This window comes from Apodemus sylvaticus, chromosome 5 (genome assembly GCF_947179515.1).
Source record: "Apodemus sylvaticus chromosome 5, mApoSyl1.1, whole genome shotgun sequence".
NCBI classification, from domain to species: domain Eukaryota; kingdom Metazoa; phylum Chordata; class Mammalia; order Rodentia; family Muridae; genus Apodemus; species Apodemus sylvaticus.
This window is the reverse complement of record NC_067476.1, coordinates 161,228,340-161,236,788: the sequence shown is the minus strand read 5'-3', so window position 1 is coordinate 161,236,788 and position 8,449 is coordinate 161,228,340. Positions and strand designations below refer to the sequence as shown.

The window sequence follows — 8,449 nt, the reverse complement described above, 5'->3', positions numbered from 1 at the left end:
GACTCGTGTTGCCACGAGACAAAAGATCTAAGGACAGGCTCATCAGAGCAAACGCTTGCAGCTGTGTCAGCCGTGGCAGGTGGGATGGGCAGAATCCCATATCATGGAGGATGGAGTGGATGGTAGTCTGGATAGTAGCGGATAGTAGCTGTCTGGGGCACGGGCATATTTGCTTGCTATGGAATCCAGGGTGGGACTGGGATCAACCTTTTGCAACAAGAGCTCTGCCTTATTTGTGGAGTGTGATTCCTGGTGTTGGTCTGGTTCCCTCTAGTGGTTGAAGAGGGTACAGCAGAGTCCACTTTGCTCTGTGGATGAGCTGTGTGTAGGGTTCTCCCTGGAAGGGGAGAGCCGAGAAGCACGGAGTCCGAGGCAGAAAGGGATAAGGACAGATGTTGTCCGTGCTCTAATTTAAAATAAGAAATCTGTACTGTGCGGAACTTGGAAGATGGTACAGCCAATGAAGTACCGGCTGCTCAAGGATAAGGGCTGGATCCCCAACAGGAATGCTGGTGACTCTTGTGGTTCTAGTGCCCGTGGAGGTCGGGGGAGGAGGATTTCTAGAGCTCAGTGCCAGCTAGTTTTGCCAAATCAGTGCTCCAGGTTAGACTAAAAAAAAAAATAAAAATAAAAAGGATGAAGAGAAGGGGCAATAAAAGAAGACACCCACTAGACTGTGTTGACTGGGGGTGACAGAGATTCACTGCAGTCATTGATGAACGGGATCCAGCAAGATGGGGCAGCACAGTTCAAAGGAGAATTCAAAGTATTGTGTTTGTAAAGACAATGAATCAGACAGAAGGAATTTAAAGGAAGAAGGAACTATTTTGGCCAGTGGCTTAACGCCTCCCATTCACATGGTTGCTCCTCCTATGCAACGGGCTGCTTCTCGTGCAAAGTGAAACGAACAGCAAACCCTTCATGATCCCTAGAGCTGTCAAAGTCACAGAGTCAGAAAGAGTGGGAGCCAAAAGTTGGGGAGAGAAAGGTAAAACTTAATGTTTCCGTAGGCACGGAGGTTCAATTTGGAAGATCAGAGATGCTCTGTAGATGGGCTGTGGCATTTATATATCATGTTAACACTACTGGATCGGATACCTGGATGTATTAAGACGATCAAGCCATATGTCCTGAGTACTTTACTTCAAGTTAAAAGAAGAACATAGATAATAAAAGGAGGAGGAAGAGGAGGAAGAGGAGGAAGAGGAAGAGGAGGAAGAGGAGGAAGAGGAGGAAGAGAAAGAGGAGGAAGAGGAGGAGGAGGAGGAGGAGGAGGAGGAGGAATGGGGCAGCTGATGGAGACCTGGGTGGCCAGGACACAGAAGGTAGACAGATGGGCATCAGGAGCCACCCCTGACTTTGCCCCGTCTGGAGAAGGAATTGGCCTCTACATCTCTAGAAGTCCCATCCTGAGTGAGGGGACCACTGCTTGCTCCAGCCCTGAGAGGACACAGAACCCAAGAGGGCACAGCAGCTTGGGGTGAGTCTTTCTGTCTGTCTTAGTTAGGGTTTTACTGCTGTGAACAGACACCATGACCAAGGCAAGTTTTATAAAAGACAACATTTAATTGGGACTGGCTTACAGATTCAGAAGTTCAGTCCATTGTCATCAAGGCAGAAACATGGCAGCATCTAGGAAGATATGGTGCAGGAGGAGCTGAGAGTTCTACATCTTCATCTGAAGGCTGCTAGTGGAAGACTGACTTCCAGGCAACTAGGGTGAGGGTCTTCAGCCCACACCCACAGTGACACACCTACTCCAACAAGGCCACACCTCCTAATAGGGTCACTCCCTGGGCCAATCATATACAAACCATCACACTGTCTGAGCAGGGTTGCATAGCTCCACAAAATGTACCTGTTGTATAGATCTTTTTTTGTCCATAGATATGCAAGTGAACTAGGCCATAAATACCTCAGATAGTAAATAACTTACCTTGTAAGCATGAAGACCTGAGTCGATTTCCTAGGACACACACATGAAAGTCAGATGCCTTGGTGCATACATGTAATCCCAGCACTGGAGAGGTGTAGATAGGAGTCCCTGAGCCTCACTGGCCAGCCAGTCTAGCAGGTAAGCTCTAGGCCAGTGGAAAAGTCTGGCTCAATAAATATCTCCTCAGGAAGACAACTGGGGTTCCTCAGGTCTCCATATGCACCTGCATATATGTATGCCAGTATGGAAATAGATGTACATACACATGTATACATATGCACACACATGCACAAACATGTGTTCACACAATACATACATGCACACACATGTGCACACACATGTAAACCATGCACATAAGTGCATATATATATACATACATGTACTTACACGCACACAAGGGAATTTTCCAAGAATACAACATATCCCTTCCCCAAAGCCACTTTTCTCCCTTTGTTAAGCAATTGTGCTCAGTATCCTTGACTAACGCTTGTGTCTGGGTGTGCACCATCTCTCACAGGCTCCTGGGGTTGAATACTTGACTCCCAGCTGCTGCTGATGTCTTCGGATGTTGTAGAGGCTGCCTGGAGGAAGCCAGTCACTGTGGTACTTTGAAAGAGAACAGTTGCTAAAGTATCATCTATTTGAATATTTGGTCCCTAGTTGGTGGGACAATTTGGGAAGGATTAGGAGGTGAGGCCTTATTAAAGAAGGTGTGTCACTGGGGAAGGCAGTCTTTAAAGTTTCCAAAGCCCAGACCATCCTGAGTGGTCTTTTTCTGCCTCGTTCTGCGGATCAAGATGTAGCCTCTCACCTTCTGATGTAGCACCATGCAACAGGCTGATTGCCACATCCCCTGCCATGATGGTCCATTGTTTTTTGTTTTTAAACAATATCCCAGGCATTCAATTTTACCAATGAAGACTCAGGAGTCAGATGCTGTGGGAAAGCCTGCTGGCTCAGAGAGGCAGAGGAAGAACCCAGATGGCCTTCCTCCTCAACTGACTTCCCAGAGGGGAAGGGCCCCTTTTCCTTCTCCACAGGTCTTAAATACTGTTCAGTTCAGTGCCCCCACTTCCTATGAACATATGAACTCCATGTCTACTGGTGGCTTACTCAGCCTCTTGACTTTTGGTTGACTTTATTTAATCCCATTTACAGAAAACTGGATTAAAGACTGAGCCACAGCACGACAAGAAACAGATTTTTCCAGTTCACAATCTTAGGGTTCATGATGGTGACAATGGCCATGAACTCTTACTGTACTTACTCTGAAACTATAAGTCCCCAATAATCGTTTCTATTTTTTAAGTTTTGTCAAAATTTTATTGCAAGTAGATTTTTTTAATAAAATATATTTTATTATGGTTTCTCCTCCCTCAACTCCTCCCTACTTCCTAACCCACCCAAATCTAAATCCACTCTCTCATTAGAATACAAATACACAATAATAATAATAGTAATAGAAATAGTAATAGTAATAATATAACAACAACAAACCAGAGTGGGACAGACACATAATGAAATATTCAAAGCATTCAAGTTAGAGTAGAGGTGTTGCAAGATATTTCCTATCCATTCACATAGGAGGCTCAGAGGATGCACGGGGTAGTAGAGAGGGAGCCGTGCACATATCCAGATGGCAGCAAACATAAACTTAACTAAGGTTAGAATATTGGGATAACACTTTATCATTATAAATTGGCTTCATGTAATTGGGAGTTTCCTATACATAAATATAATTGATTAACTATTTAAGTTTAAGAGTCATGCTTTACCAGGATTTTAGAAGGAGCGGATGCAGGGACTCCCACCCTCCCTGAGAGTTAACTGAGCTGCAGCCAAGTGAAATAGCCCTGTGTCAACTTGGCACAATCTAGACTCACCTGCGAGGAAATTCTGAAGGAATCAGGTTAGCCTCTGAGTTATCTGTGGGACACTGTGATAATCATGTTAATGAAGAAGAAACTCACCACCATGAGAGTCTCAATTCCTAGGCAGGGATCCTGGTTGAATAAGAATGGAGAAAGTGAACTGTGCACTAGCACACATGCTCTGAGCACTGTCTCTGCTCTTGACTGTGGATAAGTGTGACCACCTGTCCCAGACTCCTGACACTGCAACACCATGCGACAATGACCCACAGGCCGGAACAGTGAGCTAAAATCACGACAATGACGGAACAGTGAGCTAAAATCACCCTTTCTTCCCCGAATTGCTTTTGTTATGGTATTTTATTCTAACAATGGCAATGTGTCTCAGAGATAAATTTAAACATCTTGTTTCTGTTTTGAGGATGTTTTAAAGTGAAACTTAAAGTATATGTGGCTTGAAAGGTGTCGTTCACAAAATGGCAAGTGCACATGTAGGGTTGTCCGTTCTCATCACCATGCTGGGCGCCATCTGCCAGGCCCAGCCTTGCCCCTCACTCCAGTAGGAACTCTGAAGTGCTGACTGCTTTGGCCTTGATCACTCATTCCAGGCTCTATCGTCCTCCACCTGACACAGCCTTCCACCTGGAGCTGCTGCTGGTGGCACCATTGTCCCCAGAGTGCTTGTTGGTTCCTGTTTCACAAATGATAAGAACGGCTAAGTACCTGGTCACACTCTGCGCAAACCTGGGCCCAGCATGTGCTCCTAAAGCCTGCGATGTCCCTGGTGTCTGCAGGATCAGTTGATGTCCCTCCCTCTTTCCCTCCCAGATTGCTACCTGTGTACAACTGTGCTTGGCTATGCTTCCCATAATGCACTCTTCCCTATACCATGGAGGTTACCTGTGACGACCCTATGAGTGGGTCCTCTCATTAAGGCCTAGACTGTTGATGACTACTGTGGATGTCTGTGCCATGGACTGACCCAGCCAGGGGAGTCACGACCGAGGGAAAACCAGGGCTTTGGTATCCAGGAAGGCACAGGTACATCGAGATAATGACAGACAGACACACCAGAGAGCGGTTTGAATCGGCTGCAACTTTACTTTTTAGTCAGGCATATTTATAGTATATTGAGGAACAGATCGAGGTTGTCACACCTCTAGAAACACTCAAACAATTGCTAAACAAGGTACATTTCCATCTTAATTAGAACAGCAAGTAGACATGATGTGATGCCCACAGGAACTCTTACTCTGTGAACCGTGATCAAAAGCAAACTATGATCATGAACTTCAGACATATGGTGTTGATTCTAACTTGTGGTTTAATAATCAATAGGAGAACCTGGGCCTTCAGACCAATTTGTATGCTTAAAGCCTTCTTCTGTCATCAAAAGTCAAAATGCTTTAAAAATGAGCACATATTCATTGTAAGAGCCCTCTACTGCCCTGAAGAGCAAACACCACTGTGGTCTGGCTCAAGCTAATCTATGTCCATAATCTCAAGAAAATTATAGGACCTTCTAACCTTCAATGTTTTTATCCATCTATTACCTTCTTATCATAAGTACCTGTATAAAGCAATAGCTCATCAGTAGTCCTATACTTTTTCATATTTTTTTCTTCCTGCTACAAACTATTCATCGTTACCTTTGCTAAGGCTAGTGATAAAGGCGGACCCTGTTGAAAAGCATTCTAAGACTTTCTTTCACTAAGGTTCAACATGAGTTCATTGAGTTTAGGACTGGAAACAGTAGGCGTAATCGCCACATCCTCTTTTTTCTTCCACTGGAATAACAAGTTCTCCTTTATCAATTAACCAGCTCATAGGCTGGGATCGTGCTGTATAAAGAATTAAGAATAGGAAGAAGAAAGACACAGTGCAGAACCCATAACCCAGGAAGTGCAATATCCTTAGAGAACATCGAGGCCCTTTCTTAGGCCAGAGGTGGGCACACTACCAGGGACCTCCAGGGAGCCTAGCCCCGAGGGGCATTTTTCTCCTGTCTGCCTTAATGATGTACTGTCATGTCACACAGACGACACTGGAGTTAGTGTGGCATGTCTGCAAAGTCTTGAGGTACAGGTGAGCCTGGTTATACAGGAGCTACCTCTTCCACAGCACTGGAGGCCTTAAGTAGGTACCAGTAAGGGTTGGCCTGCTGCTGCTTGTGCTCTAATGCTACATACTGACTTTCAAGATCTGGTTGCCCCCATAGCAGATCCTCATGTACACCAAGTGATGCTAGGTAAACCTTTCTTCCCAATTTAAAACTATTGGTTAAATAAAACTGGCAACAGCCAATTGCAGGCAAGAATAGAAAGAGGTGGAGTTTAAGTCACTGGGTTAGATACTGCAGGTAGGCTCCACAAGGAGGAGAAGAGATAGGAGGAAGAGAAGGAAAAGAAGGAGGAGGAGGAGGAAGAGGAGGAGGAGATTAGGAAGAACAAGATTTCTCCATGACTCATGATAGATCAACAGCTCATGCCAGAGTGATATACCCACCAGGATGCCAGACTACTGGAGTAGAAATCACCCAGAGAAGTTCAAACAGCAAGTATTTGTGGAGCACAGTTCAGGCAGTAGCCAGATGAGCATTTAGAGATCTTGACTAGGGGCAATCCCCCAGCAATTGCACAGCACCTAATAAATAAATATCATAGTTTGAATCTCATTCTTTGAAAGTTTAATAACTGCCACTTCATAGGTACCAGGTTCAAATCTCAGCCATGCCTCTTAGGGTCACCCTTCTCCCTGAGCCATGAATTCCCCTGAAGACAGCATACATAAATAAAATGGCTGACAGACATATGGGTCAGTCAGGGTGCTCTGAGGCCTCCTCCAGAATCACGTCATGTGTGCAGTCTTAAGAAGGCACCATCAGGATTGTGGCATCTCCCTACTACACAGACCTGAACACTAGCTCTGATACAATGTCTGCTCTAGCTCTTGATGGACAGCCTCCCTCAGCCTCAGCTTCTGTCAGGTGACCTTCATTCCTCCAGCCAGGAAGCAGCGGATTCCTTCTCTACTAACCCTGGTTGACTCACAGCAGTGACGGTGAGAAGGCACTACCTCCAATCTGAAACTAACTCAGAAGGAGGCTATGGGAATCACGGGGTTCTCGATGGGGTTGTATATGGAAGATCCGATTCCTGAGGTTGAGAAGACTCTCTGGTGGAGCTGCCTGCAAGCAGTGTAGAGAACTCGGGAACTCAGCTCCCCCAGGTCATCACCCATGTTGGGCGGCTTTGTGAGTGAGGCAGCTAGTTTGCTATGCCAACCACGGTGCTCCAAGCCCAATAAAATTCCTCCCCCACCCTTCACGGGGATTTAAATCTCTTAGGAGACACAGCTCTGGGTGTGTTTGAGAGTTCTGAGAGAAGCTTAAGAAAAGATGGAAGAGCTGCCCTGAGTGGGATGGCTCCCACTGGTTGCCTAACTCAGGCAGAAAGTGAAAGGACACCTTTTATCTCCCTCTGCTTTGGGCTACAGATGCAGTGTGACAGGCTACTTTCCACTCCCAACCCTGCCTCCCTTTCTCACCTGCCTCCCACTCCTCCCACCTGCCTCTCCCTCTTCCCACCTGCTTCCCCCTCCTCCCCACTGCCTCCCCCTCCTCCCACTTGCCTCCCCCTCCTCCCACCTGCCTCCCCTCCTCCCACCTGCCTCCCCTCCTCCCACCTGCCTCCCCTCCTCCCACCTGTCTCTCCCTCCTCCCACCTGCCTCCTACTCCTCCCCATCTTGTCATCCACTTCCCATCCTGTCTTTCCCACCATGATGGATTTCGAAACAAACCAGGATCCAAGATAAACCTTTCCTTTCCATTCTCTTAAAATATTTTTGTTGGATATTTATTCACAGCAACAAGAAAAGCCATTGATGTACCAAGCAAGACTTGGGTGGAGCCATCTCCTTGTCTCTCAACATGCCTTATCTGGGAGGAAAGGAACTCTTCTCACATCTCCCCAAGAAGCAGAACAACTGCCCCACTAATCACTTGCTGTAATCATCGTCCAGGGTGAGTGCCTGACCTAAAGACAATTTCTTGGGTAATTGACCCATGAGAAGCTCTCAGGACACCCTGTGAACTGTCACTGCCGTGGAGCCAGGGCCCCACCTCACTCTTGGAATGTCAGAGCTGGTGCTAAGTGGACAGACTTCAGGGTTATGTCTGTCCAAGTTGAAAAGTGACTGCAAGGACAAGGACATAAACGACAGTGTTTGTATAAAGAAGAAGCAGGAGCTTCCCTCGAAGGCAACCCGCGGGAACTGGGTCGGGTAGGTGCTTGCTGCCCTCATGTGGTCACCTCTGGTATTGCTCAATGTTTCCTGGATGTGTTGAGGATGTGGTGCCCAGATAGAAACAAGAAGTAAAGAAAAACTATTTTAAAGATTTCTTTGTTTCTGTAAACTTAATTTCAGTGCAACATATTAATAAAAAACCTACCCATGATAGTATTTGTATAAAATATCTCTGTGTTCTGTGGTATTGCAGGGTCATCACTTTACCTGATTTCAAATTTTACTACAGAGCTGATGTAATAGAAATCAGCATGACACTGACACATAAGCAGACACAGATTCATGCACTGGAATAGAAGATTCAGATGTAAAAGTCACATGATCTCTGACAGATCA

At 46.0% G+C, this 8,449-nt stretch overlaps 1 pseudogene; it reads left to right on the top strand.

Moving 5' to 3' along the window:
* LOC127685000 (60S ribosomal protein L27-like) overlaps positions 1–318 on the top strand; it is a 2,499-nt pseudogene extending 2,181 nt beyond the window's left edge.
* Positions 319–8,449: the final 8,131 nt, after the last annotated feature.